The sequence below is a fragment of the Mesoplodon mirus genome (assembly GCF_964341445.2).
Source record: "Mesoplodon mirus genome assembly, chromosome: 12".
Taxonomy (NCBI): Eukaryota; Metazoa; Chordata; class Mammalia; order Artiodactyla; family Ziphiidae; genus Mesoplodon; species Mesoplodon mirus.
This window is the reverse complement of record NC_138988.1, coordinates 35,898,789-35,911,972: the sequence shown is the minus strand read 5'-3', so window position 1 is coordinate 35,911,972 and position 13,184 is coordinate 35,898,789.

The window sequence follows — 13,184 nt, the reverse complement described above, 5'->3', positions numbered from 1 at the left end:
CAGGCCCAGGACAGCCCCAAACTTGACACTTCAACCTCTCCCAGCACCTGGCCTGGCGGATGCTAGAATCCACACTGAGCTCCCAGGACCCGGACCCTATCTTTCCTGCTGCCCAAAGCACCTGCCTGTCCGTTGCTTCTTAATCTCCTATTCTGGGTCCTCCTTCACCCCATTTTCTAGAAGCAGAAAGTGAAGGCCGAGACAGATTGGGATTTGCTCATTTAGAGTGAGAAGTCCAGGAAAGGTCAATCTTTTCCAAGTGAGTTGCTTTGGGGCAGTTCCCCCCTAGTTAGATTGAGCCTGAGCAGGGACCATGTCAGCTACTGCTGTCAGACGTCAGGAAGAAACCTGGGGCCAGGGTGTAGTTCAGAACCAACCTGGAGGAAAGGGCCCAGCAGGCCGCTGACCTCAATCTCCAAGTCTCCCGGCCGTGGAGAAGGAGCTGACGTCAGGGCTCTGCTTCAGGAGAGGCCTCACCAGACAGCTCCTGCCTTTAAGATGTAAAGTTATACATCTTAAATATATACAATATATACAATATAAATGAATACAATATAAATGAATTAATTAATTAATAACATATAAGATGAGTAATGAAAGAAATTCACATTGAAAGGAGATGTTTTGGCAAAGTGTTAGTGCAACAAAGTGCAACAAGTCCTCTGATCCTGGGTGTGAGCTCAAGAGTTTGGAGGGTGATTTTTTTTTCTTTTTTTTAGGCTGCACTGTGTGGCATGCTGAATCTTTGTACCCCAACCAGGGATCGAACCCATGCCTCCTGCACTGGGAGCGCGGAATCTTAACCACTGGACCGCCAGGGAAGTCCCTGGAGGGTGATTTAGCACCTGCCTCTCAGCTCAGCGAGTTCAGTTCTCAGCATCTCCGAAAGACCCCAGAGGAGACGTGCACAGGGGTGTCCGTTGTGGCAGTCTGGAATAGCACCCCACTGGAAACAGCCTAGACGTCCAGGAACAGAGGAACAGATAAGCCTATGGGATATCCATATAGTGCATGTCCTCTGCTGCAATTACAATGACTGAGGAGGGGGAGGGGGACATGGCTGGTTTGGGGGTGCTGCGTGTCCACAGGAGCACAGGCTTTGCCAGACGCACGGGCTGTGCAGAAGCACCTGGGTCTACAGTCTGGGAGGGGTGTTCTGCTAGACATTTCCTGCCCTGCTTGGCTTCCCCCACGTCCCTGCCTGTCCCCATCCCAACCCAAATCTTATTGTGGGGGGTTGGGAGAAAGGAGAAAATAAACTCTGAAAATAGTTTGAGATGTGAGCTTTTAAAGGAAAAGGATTGAGTCTTGAAGCCAAAATAAGGGGACAGAGATAGAAAGTCAGGGCGTTGGTGGCAGTGTCATCATGGGATGGGCTGCCTGCAGGGCCAGGGCATTAGCACAGCTGAGCACCACCACTGGGACACAACCATTTCACATTCACAGGACATTTGATAAATCATCTATATGTGTTAAACACACATGCTCCTAAAGCACTTTCTTTTTTTTTATACAATAAATCTGTTGCTTGGGTAGCACAAGTATAATTATTCTCATTTTATAGAGAAATATCAAACTCCTAACCCTTGTGAGCCCTGAGCTTGTGAAGAACAAGGCCAAGGAAGCCTTTCAATTTAATCTTACTGTATTACATTTTAAAAATGAGGATGTTTTCATGTACTTCTTATGTAATAAAAACTAATTTTAAAAGTTAAAAAAATTGTTTTAATTGAGAACAAAGAAGGAAAAGAGAGAACTGAAGTCAAGGAGACCAGTGAAGAAGCTATTGGTGAAGGGGTGGTGTGGCCGGAGTCTGGGGGTCCCCATCTATAAAATGGGTGCACTGAATCCTATGGTCACTGGAGCTGTTGAGAGGACCCTAGCACTACTGGGGGTGCACTCTGAAGTCTGTGGGGTTTGTGCCCCAGATACTTGGCTGGAAGACAGGGCTCCCCCAAGTACCCTGTTCAGGCCTTCCTGCAGAGCTGCCCTCCCAGGCGTGCCTGATGCTCACAGGTCTCAGCACACCAGGAGGCCAACTGGGCCATAGAGAAAGATCTGGCAACAGGGCTACCTCCCCAACCAGAACCCAGCCCTTAACAGGGCCCACCACTTCAGCCCAGCAGCCCAGTGGAGGATCTCCATGCAAATCAGCTGTATGAGCTATAGCTCAGTTCAGACCAGAGCTCCAGAAACAGGCCCCAAAGACACCCTCATTCTCTACTGCTCCAAGGCAGTATTGGGACAGCTGGACTTAGCCTCTAACTGCTCAGGCCCTCACCGGAAATACGATGCCCAGCAGCTCCATGGCCTTCGCCCTCTCTGGGAAAGGGCAGAAGTAGGGCGGCCTGGGTCAGGAACTCCCCACTCCCCGCCCTGGGCAAAGAGCTCCAAGCCTGGTTGGAGGAACAAGGCCAAACAAGGGCTCAAACGCAGGTCCTTGACTCCCGTGGCTGCAAGCACAGCCTCATGAGGTGGACAGGGCCACCATCTGCTTGCTTAATTGGTACCCACTTCCCCACTAGCGCCAAGGGGCCATGAAGGAGGCGTGGTCACAGCATGGACAGCTTCTCACACAGCTCCTCCTGCCCAGGGGTGGGATGGGCATCCTCAAGGAGCCTGTACCCGGGAGGCAGTGCTCCTGGGCCTCACTACCGGCCAGGCCTGGATGAGGCAGAAGCCTCTGGCTGGGAGAGGCAGGGTGCAGAGACACCCCGTGCTTGCTGGAGCTAGCTACCAGGGCCCTGTGGGCACACACGCATTCATGTCTGGGAGGGTCATGGGAGGGTGTCTCTGCATGTATGATGGCAACGCTGCGTGGTAGCTCAAACACAGGCTCTGCCGTCCCCCTGCCCGGGCTGGAATCCCTGTACCACCATTGCTGGTGTACCTCGGGCAGACAAAAGCCCTTCTGAGCCTCAGTTTCTTCATCTGCCAAAGCAGCATGATCCCAACAACTCTGACCCCACGGAGTCTTTGTGAGTGCCTGGGTCACGGTCAGCCCTTATTCTACTCCAAGCCAACGCATGGGGTGTGGCCAGCTGAGTTCCTACCTGGCTCAGTGTCCTCAGTGTCCCCAGAGGAGGCTGAAGAGCCAGTTCTAATTGCTCCTCTGCCACTGATATTCTAAGAAGGGGAGGCGAGGTGCTGAGCAGGCTCAGGAGGGGAAAGCCAAAAGGCTCAGCGAGGGTTTGTGGGGTGTAGGGTCCAGGTGGACTTCTGGTCAGTGCCCCAGCCTCTGCTGGACCTGACTAGCAGCCATTCAGCATTTGGCAACTGTGTCTAGGGCCTGCCTTGCCATTGTCTCCCACCACCCTGCTCGCCAGCCCCTTGGAAGAAACACACGGGAGGGTCCTGCCCTCTAGTGGCCGCCGGCGGTCAGGCCTCTCCTTTTGGATCCCAGGCCTCAGAGGAACCCACTGCCCGCTCTACCTTCTCCAGTGCCGGCTTCACAGGAACAAGTCTGTTTTACAGTGGCTGAAACTGAGGCTGGTCCTAGGAGCCGGCTCAGCTATCTTAATCTCTGAGCACCTTTGAGCCCTGAGGGCGCTGCTTCCGGGTTCTTGGTGGTCCTAGGGTCCTAGGGTCACAGGGTCTGGGTCCACTAAGAGGGAGGCCTGACTGCCCAGGATGAGGGTACTCAAGGACCATGGTCGACACAAGCAATACAGGAAGCAGGGAGAGCCTTAGCTCTGGAATGGGGCACATGCTTCTGCCCAGGTTCCCCACACGCCCGCACTCCTGCTTCCCCCATTGCAGCCTGTCGTCAGGCTGTGACCAATGCCTATGGATGGGGGGAGCACCACAGGAGTTGAGAACTTAGCCTAGGGCTTGACACAAAAGATGCTTTGCTTCTGGACACCCCCATCTGTGCCCCAAGTGAAAGGAGGCGGGGACCTGGGGAAGGAGGGAAAACTAAGGGGAAGTCCTGCCTCTCTAGGAAGGGCCTCTGCATCCTCTGTCCCTCAAGGGAGGCACAAGTGTGAACCCATCAGATAAGCAAGTCTTTCCTTGCCTTTACTGAACCATGAGCTGAGCCTAGGACCAGGTCATTCCCCCAGGCCCTCCATGTCTCTCCTGCCAGCCCCGGAGGCCTCTTCCCTTCATTCCTGGAGTCTGAAATGCAAAGACTTGTGGCTCTGTGCCAGGCGCTGAGGATTCACATGAACAAAGTGGGCCTGCCTGGCCCTGGGGCAGCTGGAGTCCAGGGTAGGAGGTGGCCAGTGACAGCACAGGACTCTGCAGAAAAGCACTCAGCGCACACGATGCCCAGTCAGTCCCACCCAGGCCCCACGGAGACCCCGTGGCTCTGGGCAAGGGCCCGTCCCAAGAAGCCTCTAGGTTCTGACAAGGACATCCGAGCTCCAGGCACACCCCCTCCCCCCACGAATCTCCACTCATGCACACACTTCCTGCTGTCAGTTAGCACTAATTAGACAGCGGGAGAACCCACAGACCGTGTAGCAAAAGCAGTCAGGTCTGTGGGGTCCCAGGGAGGCAGTCCCCATCAGGCACCAGGTGAGAAGGGCCTTGGGGGAAAGGCCCTGGGGTCCCTGCTTCTCTGAGGGGGGATCAAGTTACAGGGCCACATCTGCCAGGGGCCTCAGTGGTCCCTCTGGAAGATGGGAGCTACCCCAGGGCTGGGGCAGACTGGAGGATGGGGAGCCTTACAAACACCTCCCTTTGAGGCCTTCCCCCAAGCTCCTCATCCCAACCTGGCCTCTCCAGTTCCTCTGCTCCCAGTCCTCACTCCATACATCATCCACTCATTCATTCATTTATTCACTCATTCATTCACGCATTATATGTCCATGGACCTCCTAGGACCAGGCCCTGGGACCACAGAGATAGACATGAAGCTGATCAGCAGGGCCGTGCAGGTGGGTATGAGGGCAGGCGAAGCTCCTAGTGCTTAACTCCCCCACTTGAGCAGCCCCTTCCTCTACCACTCACCCCCACCCAGGCCTGGGCCCAGCTTGGCATAGATTACAGGGGGCAACCATCAGATGGCTTCATCCCATTCCTGATGGAGAGAAGGAGGCCAGGCTGGCAGTGCGGTGTGCTTGTGAGTGGAAGGGTCAGCCCCACACCTTCCTTCGTGTGGCTCTGGTTGGCACTCTCTGGGTGAGGCTGTTGTTCCCTTGGTCATTCAGACTGGACTCAGAGGATTGGCCAGCAAGGCCAGATGTGCACATGCCCGTGACCAGGCCTGCGGGCACAGCACTGCTAGGAAGTCATAGGATTTGGGGGGTAAGAGGAAAAGGGGGGTCCAAGTCCCAGTTGCTCTGAGGTGGGGCTGGAACACGCATGGCTGAGCAACCTGGGCCCCAGACCCCAGGGTGAGGGCCCTGAACCAGCCAGCCCCCTTTACACCACACCACACGGCTCAGGCCCTCAGCCGCAAGCTGGGGTGGTGGGAAGAAAGCAGGTGTGTCCAGCCTGGCCCCTGTTCCCCAGAACATCCCCATCAGGGAAACAGAGGCTGGGCTCTGCTCCCCTCCCTTTCCTACCTGAGAGACCAACAGTCCTGGGCAATTTGGTGTTGCCATGACAACCACACTTTCTTCTTCCCTACTTAGCAGACTGAATTTGAGCTGCCAATTAAATCGTGGTGAGTTGTCTGTTTAGAAGGCATGTGGCTGCTTGGAGAGATCTATGCATCTTCCGTTTCCCAAGTACCTCTGATGCCCACTCCTTGCTTCCTGATGGCTGAGGCCAGCGAGACATGTCCTGCACCAGCTCGTGTGCCCCAGGGGCAGTCCTGGCCCAGTGGCAGCATCCCCTGCCAGTCTGGCCTCCGTCTGACAACACTCTGGTGTGCAGCTTCAGGGGCGGGTGGATGGTGGTCATCAGAGGCCCCAGACTATGCACAGGCCTCTTCCGTGTGAGGCACAGGAGTTTCCAGCAAGAGCTCTGGACTCAGAAGGCTCTCTGTCCCCTTCAGGGGTGTGCGCTGCCTTTAGGGGCTCGGCGGCCTTGGCTGGGAATTGCCTGTGTGTGAACAACTGGATGACCAGGCGCCTGGGGCCCTCGGAACCACGCTTTCCCAGGAGCTCACCTTAGCTGACTGTGACCAGCAAAGGAAAGGAGTCGCCTCCAGTGCAGAGCATGGGGGCTGGGGTCAGAGCTCAGTCCCCCAGTGAAGGAGACCTGGGGTGGTGGGAGAGTGGCCCGTGATAAGGGGGTTGCCAGTGGCCCTGGGAGGCACGTGTCAGCCTGGCAGTTGGGTGAGGGCTGGTTCAGCCTGTTCAATGGGAGGTAGCCATGGGCAGTCAGAGAAACGTGTGGACCTGGCTGTCGGGCAGACTTGTGGCTCAGCCTGTTCTCAAATCTGCCTGGGACAGGGATGGATGTGGAGGAACTTACCAGGAAGGGTCACTCAGGATGAGCAGGGAGACCCGCCTATGCCCTCTGCAGTCAGGGCTGAGGCCTCTGCTCCACGTTCAATCCTTTTTTTTTTTTTTTTTTTTGGCTGCACTGCTCAGCTTGTGTGATCTTACTTCCCCGACCAGGGATTGAACCAGGGCCAATGGAAGTGAAAGTGCCATGAGTGTCCTAACCACTGGACTGCCAGGGAACTCCCACCCTGCGTGCAATCCTGCTGCAGGTTAAACCCACCACGTGGTCCTGTTTACATGGTCACCACCCCACAGGCCTGCAGCATCCTCCGGTGAGGGGGTGGTGGCTCTTGACCGTAACTGCATCTCCTGGGCTAGGTCCACATCTCTGCCCCCATCTTACTACTGCTATGATGTTGGGCAAAGTTCCTTAACTTCTCTGAGCCTTTTCCCTCTGGGGAAGGGAGGGGCCCACAGATGGGACCGTGAGATTGGAGGAGCGGGGGTGGGGGGCTCGCCGAGCAAAGTCTCCAGGGAAAACACAGACTCCGTGATACTTGCTGAGGTTAGTCATGTTGCCAAGAGCTTTATAGTGTTTGCTCAGAGTTTTATAATTTTGTAGGGGACAGCATAAAGTATTTTTAAAAAAGCAAATGAAATAACAAGACCATTAATAGCTTGAGGATTGTAGTAGAAAGGAAATAGGATACTACTTGGTTTAGCAGAGAACAATGTTTCTATAGTTTTAACCATGTGAACATGAATATCAATTTACCCCAAATCATAACACTGGGAGGATGAGAAGGTAAGTGTGCAGGGAGGTGGCCATCAGAGCTCATTTTTCCATACGAGGAGGTCAATATTCTAAAGCGGAAACAATCAAGAAATAGCATTATAAGCAAATTACTTAGAAATATGAAGGGAAACAGAAGAAGGAATGACGAAAAGAACTAAAACAATGGGCCAAGGAGAAGGAAGCTTGGAGGGGGGCAGAACCTGCCCTTTGGGGGTTATCTTTTAAAACTATGTACATGTGTTTTTTGATCAAAAGAAAAACTGAAAATAAAAATAGGTAGAGTTTAGATACAAAGCAGGCTGAGGCTGGAGAGGTAGAGAACTCGTCCAGGGTGGCAGAGCTGGGAGACAGCCTAGCAAGGATCCCACACTCAGCTCTGAGAGCTTGGAGTGAACTTGTCAAGACTATGGACTCCACCTATGGGCCGGTGGCTCACCAAGCGCCCAGGAAGGCTGCACAAATAAGGCCTCGAGCCTAACCTGCTGTACCCTATGCCTCTGGGCAGGGAAACAAGGCCCAAAGCCACTTCCCTGAGGAGATCACGTCACCCTGAGGGAGGCGCAGGGGCAGAGGGTGGTTTCACTTCCTCTCTGTTTACTGGTAACTTTAGTTCCCAAGTTCCCCATCCAGCCAGGCTGATTAGTTAGATCCTCCAGGGGGAGGCCTGGGGTATCAATGACTTTCCTGACACCTTGGGAAGCAGTCCCCTGTGCCAGACACACTCCACCTGCAGCCAAGGAGGCAGTGGAACCTGGAGGGTCGGGTCCTCGTTGCTGGCTTGTGCTCACCAGAGGCACCAAGGTCCACTGCTCCTCCAGGAGTCTCCCGGTTTCTGCAGTGGGAAAGACAGTCGGCTGAATAACCCAGTGACAGGCTGCCATGATCTCACAGTTACCGCTGAGCATGGCCTGGGTGCCTGGCATTGTGCAAAGCCTCTTTCACGTGAAAGGAGGGGTATGGCCCACTGGCTAGCAGGTCCTGGGCCTGGGCTCCAGGCTGGCTGGTCATTAACACAGTGTGACCTGGAGAGGCTTCCTTCCATCCCGGGGCTTCCTCTGGGGCGAGGCTGGGGCCGAGAGGCAGGGCCCTGCTCTGATACAGCAAGAGCGGTCTCAGGCTCCATCAGTGGGCAAAATGCAGAAGAGGTCTCTGTGTCAAGATATTCTCTACCACGTGGTTTACAATGTAGGGAAAACTGGGGACAACTTAACTGGTACACCGTGTAGTAAAAAAGAACAGTGTAGAGGGCAGTGTGTACATGGCAATATGTGTGCACCACATGCAAAGTAAAAAGAGGCCATGGACGGGATGGGGCGTTTCTGTCTACAGGGCACTGGCTGCCCAGGATACTTTATAATTTACAACTTATAATATAAGAAATACCTAAAATACATAATGCTGTCAGAGATAAGATCATTTGCTACCAGGAAGAACAATACCCGGAGATATTTTAGACTCTGATGATTTCTGCTCTGGTCTAGCTCCCCTGTCTGAACGCAGGCCCAGGCTCCAGCCTCGGAGCACACAGGCCCATCTGCTTTCCCACGCTCCACTCAGCCCCAAATAGTGCTGCATGGTGACTTTTTCTTAGCCCCCTGGATACCCCAGACTTTTTCTTGTCCCCCACCATGGTCCTAGAGCAACAGTTGAGTAGGGATCAGAACCTTTTGTAGATGGAGAAGAGGATCTTACGAACAGACGGCGGCAGGCCTGGAATTAGAGCATGATTCTCAGGCTCCCTGGCTTTGTTGATTATCTGTATCAACAGCTGGTCCCTGGAGCCAAAACATCAACTCCCAAGCTACAAAGACAACCAGAAAGCTTGCAGAGTCGGGGGAGAGGCCCACAGAAGCTGATGGGAGTGCGGAGGCCTGGAGCAGCGGGCTCTGTGGCACAGCCAGGTCACAGGCTTTTGAGGAGAGCAGGAGGAGGAGGAGGAGCAAGAGGCAGGCCTGACGGACCCCCCACCACTCAGATATGACCCAGACCCCAAAGGCCAACAGCCTTACTCCTCCCCCAAGGAGCGGTGCCAGACCCAGACATGTCTGGTGTCTCCCTGCTCTCCTTGAGTCCTAACTGTGGACAGAACACACTTCCCTTCTTAGGAAAATCCCACCTTAATAGTAGCACTCAAGACAGAACCCTCTGGGCACCCTAGGTTCTGGCCTTTCTCTTCCTCCCAGCTGCTTCTGGAAGGGGAAAGCTGGTTGGTCTGAACCTGGCATCCTTTATCCCAGTCCAGAGAAGGAAAAACAACAAACGAAATAGAAGTTTATAGAGGTTAAGTCTGAGAGGCTGATGGCAGAGGCAATGGTTGTTTTTTGTTGTCTTTTTTAGGGTGAGGAGGAAGAACTCAACAAGTTTCAGATCAGTTTTGATGAGTGGGTTCAAGGTGAGGATGCTGGCAAACTGGAGATCGAGGCTGGCGGCAGGGGCAGTTTCGGGAGTGTCCTCACAGCCACCATGGCCCAGGCCTAAAGCTGAGGTCAGGGGAGCCAGTGCCCATGGCCTCACACCCACATGGCAGGACCAACGCAGACCCTTCCATTTTCTTCAGAAGCTGCCGACAGCAGTTGGCCCTCCTTGGACAAAGCCACATTCTCCTCTATCACCTGGGGTCTTTTTTCTTTCTGCTTTAATCTAAGGCTACAGGGAAATTTAAACTACCAGTAGTTGAGGTAATTTCTGAAATTGCTGAAAATCATTTAACAAGCTTTGGAAGCATCCCCTCTTGCTCTGGGGGGCCACTCAGGCTGAGCCTGAAAGAGGTCATTTGCTGGCTCTCCCTGGAAGCTGTGGCTTTGCTTCCCCAGGCTTGCCTACCTGAGTTGGCCAAGAGTCAGAAGGCCTCGGGCAGTCTCCGTTACCCATGTCCTCACCTTCTAAGCTCCTCCGGGCAAGCTGGGCTGAGAAGGATCTTTTGTTTCCTCTTCACTTGCAGCACTGCCTCCAAGAAAAGGGGAAAGAAATGTTGCCACTGAAGGGAAAAAGACTCAACCACATGCATGTCTGTGGACTGGGTTTAGGTGGGAAGGAGGGAGCAGGTAGGTGTGAAACAAATATTCCCAGGGGCCACAGTTCCTCTCTGTTCAGCAGATTTATAATTCCACTCACAGAGCAAACGGGCTGGTGCAGGGCACCTCCTGCTCAGTGCCCCTCCATCCTCTCATGGAATCCTTGCCACATCCTATGAGGCAAGTGCTCTAATGCCCAGTTTTAGATGCCTAAACTGAGGCTCAAAGAGATTAACTACCTTGCTCAAGGTTGAAGTGGGGATGGGTCTGCCTCCAAGACCCTCTCTGGAACTCACACACAACCTGCTTTCCTAGTTCTCAAGGGAGAAGGAAAATAGGGCTGTTCGAAGAAAGGGAAAGGAGCGTGATGGGCTCAAGAGCATGAGCAACTGAACCTGACAGGGGTGAGGGCCCAGGGGGCGGAGAGTTGAGACGTTGGAGGCTGGATAACAGGTGGTGCTGGGCTCCTGGGGGCACCCAAAGAACCAGACCAGGCAGAAGCGGGGGAAAAGGGATGGGTCCTGTGTTTACTAATGCCACATGTTTGGGGTTTAGTGCCTTCTGGGGGTGACAGGGCTAAAGAAAAGTGGTTAAATCACCAGTATTTGTAATGTCCTCACTTCTCGCTCCTTTGCTGGCCCAGCCGTAAACAGGCCTTGAGTGGGTTAACAGGAGCCAGGGTGGGGAGAACAGAGCTTGGGCTGGGGAGGGGGTGGGGTGGACAGCATCAGGAGAGGACTGGCCGTGGGTGAGGAGCAGAAGAAAAAGCGGGCAGGGAGGTGCGTACACAGGACATGTAGGGAGTCTTGCTACGGGTTGTTTTCTCCAAGGCTTTCAGAGCTGCATTTGCCTGTCCTACCTCTGTTCTCCTTCCATCCTCCCTGGGCTGTGCAAGGTGGGCTACTGACAGATGAGGAAACCGAGGCACAGAGAGGCAAGATCTCCTGCCTATGATTACAAAGTGATGGAGTGGCCAAAGTTAGCTGCCTTCCCACTCCTTGGTGGTGTCACCTGGGGACAAGGCCACCAAGACAGGGGACCATGGGGTACAGACAACTTTTTCTTTGTAACGCAACATAATTTTTGGCCAGATTTGTTCCTCCCAAATACTTCTTTTTTTTTTTTTTGCGGTACGTGGGCCTCTCACTGCTGTGGCCTCTCCCGTTGCGGAGCACAGGCTCCGGACGCGCAGGCCCAGTGGCCATGGCTCATGGGCCCAGCCGCTCCGCGGCATATGGGATCCTCCCAGACCGGGGCACGAACCCGTATCCCCTGCATCGGCAGGCGGACTCTCAACCACTGCGCCACCAGGGAGGCCCCCAAATACTTCTTATGCATGCTAATGCCTGTGCAAAACAATTACCTTAAATTCTTTAAGATGAGATAAAGACTGAGGTGGGAGAGGAATTGTGGGAGAAAAAGTCATGGAAGGTCAGCGAGGAGGTTTAAAACATTCAAAATCATGGATTTCAAACTTGGTGGGGTTTTTTGTTTTTGTTTTTAACAAAAAAAAGTCTTTTTTTCAAGCAATTTCTTAGACTAACCCCTAATTTTCAAAACAGATAAAAAGGGTGCTGCTCCAGTTAAGAGTAGGAGCTGGATGGCCCGTCCATCTCCTCAGGCTCAATGTTATCACTACAGCTCAAATCCAGCCCTTGTTAACCCGAGGGAGGAATGGAGCCCAAAGGGAGATGGTACCTGGCACGTGCTCAGTGCGCCACAGTTGGCAGAGTGAGGGAGGCTTGTTCAAGGTCACCCATTGAGTTAGAAAAGGGCAGCCAGGCTGGAGTATAACCATGTATGTGACACCATGGGCCGCTTAGAAAGCAAAACTCTTGTTCGTGTACTTCAGAAGGCAGACATGGACGCAAGCGGACTTCCCTGGTGGTGGTGCACATGGAAGGAACGCCGCGGGCAGGACACCTCTGGGTTCTTCCCCCAGAGCCTGGCTCTCAGCCATGTGTTTGTAGGGTTGCTGCAGGGAGAATGGAAAAGAGGCAAGGATGAGTGGCCAGTGCGCTTGGGCATCTTGCCATCAGCCCCGCATGATGTCACTCCCACTTACTAAAGAAAAAAGAAACAAAATGCAAGTAGCTCTGTCCCTTCTATTGCCCCCCAGAGCTGGACATCTGCACGCCTGCAAGAACGTCCTCTTGTCATTGGAGAGATGCCACTTAGGGTTTTCACAAGCCACATGAGGAAGAAAGGAATCTTCAGCTCTAGCTCAAGAACATAAAAATGCGCTGTGCTAATCTGGTTTGTTCATAAAATTGTTGTGTTAATGCCCTGGGGGAAACAAAAAGGAAAGCTATTTTAGCAACATTCCCTAGTTTGGTTGGGATTATGTGTGGGGGAAAACATTCCCGTTTCCCTCATGGCTAAGGGTTTTGGTTCTCCTGGGTCCTCATGGTTCTCCCTGCCTGGCCGTGCCAGTCCCTGATGAGGGCTGGACGAGAGTGTGCCCTGAGCCCAGGGGAAGCTGGGGCTAGTCAACGCTGGGGTTCACAACACACACCTCCCGAAAGGACTGAGGCTCCTGTGTCACCCGGAGTTGTCTCATAACTCTCCTTCTGAAAGATGCTCTCTGGTCCCCCTGATGCCACGCTCCCTGGTGTCAACTTTTGTCATTTTCAAAAAGCAGTGCAGAGAAGTGAGTGAAGAGACACAGTGAGTCAAGCTTTCATTTCAGACTCCCCTTCTCTCCCGCCCGACACGGCTGCATGGAAGCCGCACACTATTAGTTCCACATAATTGAAAAGTGTGTCAGGATCTCTCAGACACGAACCCGAAACATGCTGCTCAGTTGTCACCTCCAACGTGACTAATGCAGTCGTGTCTTAATTAGTCACTGTTTACTGCGCTGACAGCATCAGAGCCCTGTTCCAAGGCCCCAGTTTGTGATGCGGATGAGATTAAAGGACTGAGAGTTGCCAGGTTTTCAGGTCCCCTTCCCACTGAGCACTCTGAACCCAGGTGGCCTCTGCCAAGTGCATTGGTCAGACCAGGGCAGCACTGTGACAGTAGAGCCAACAGGGA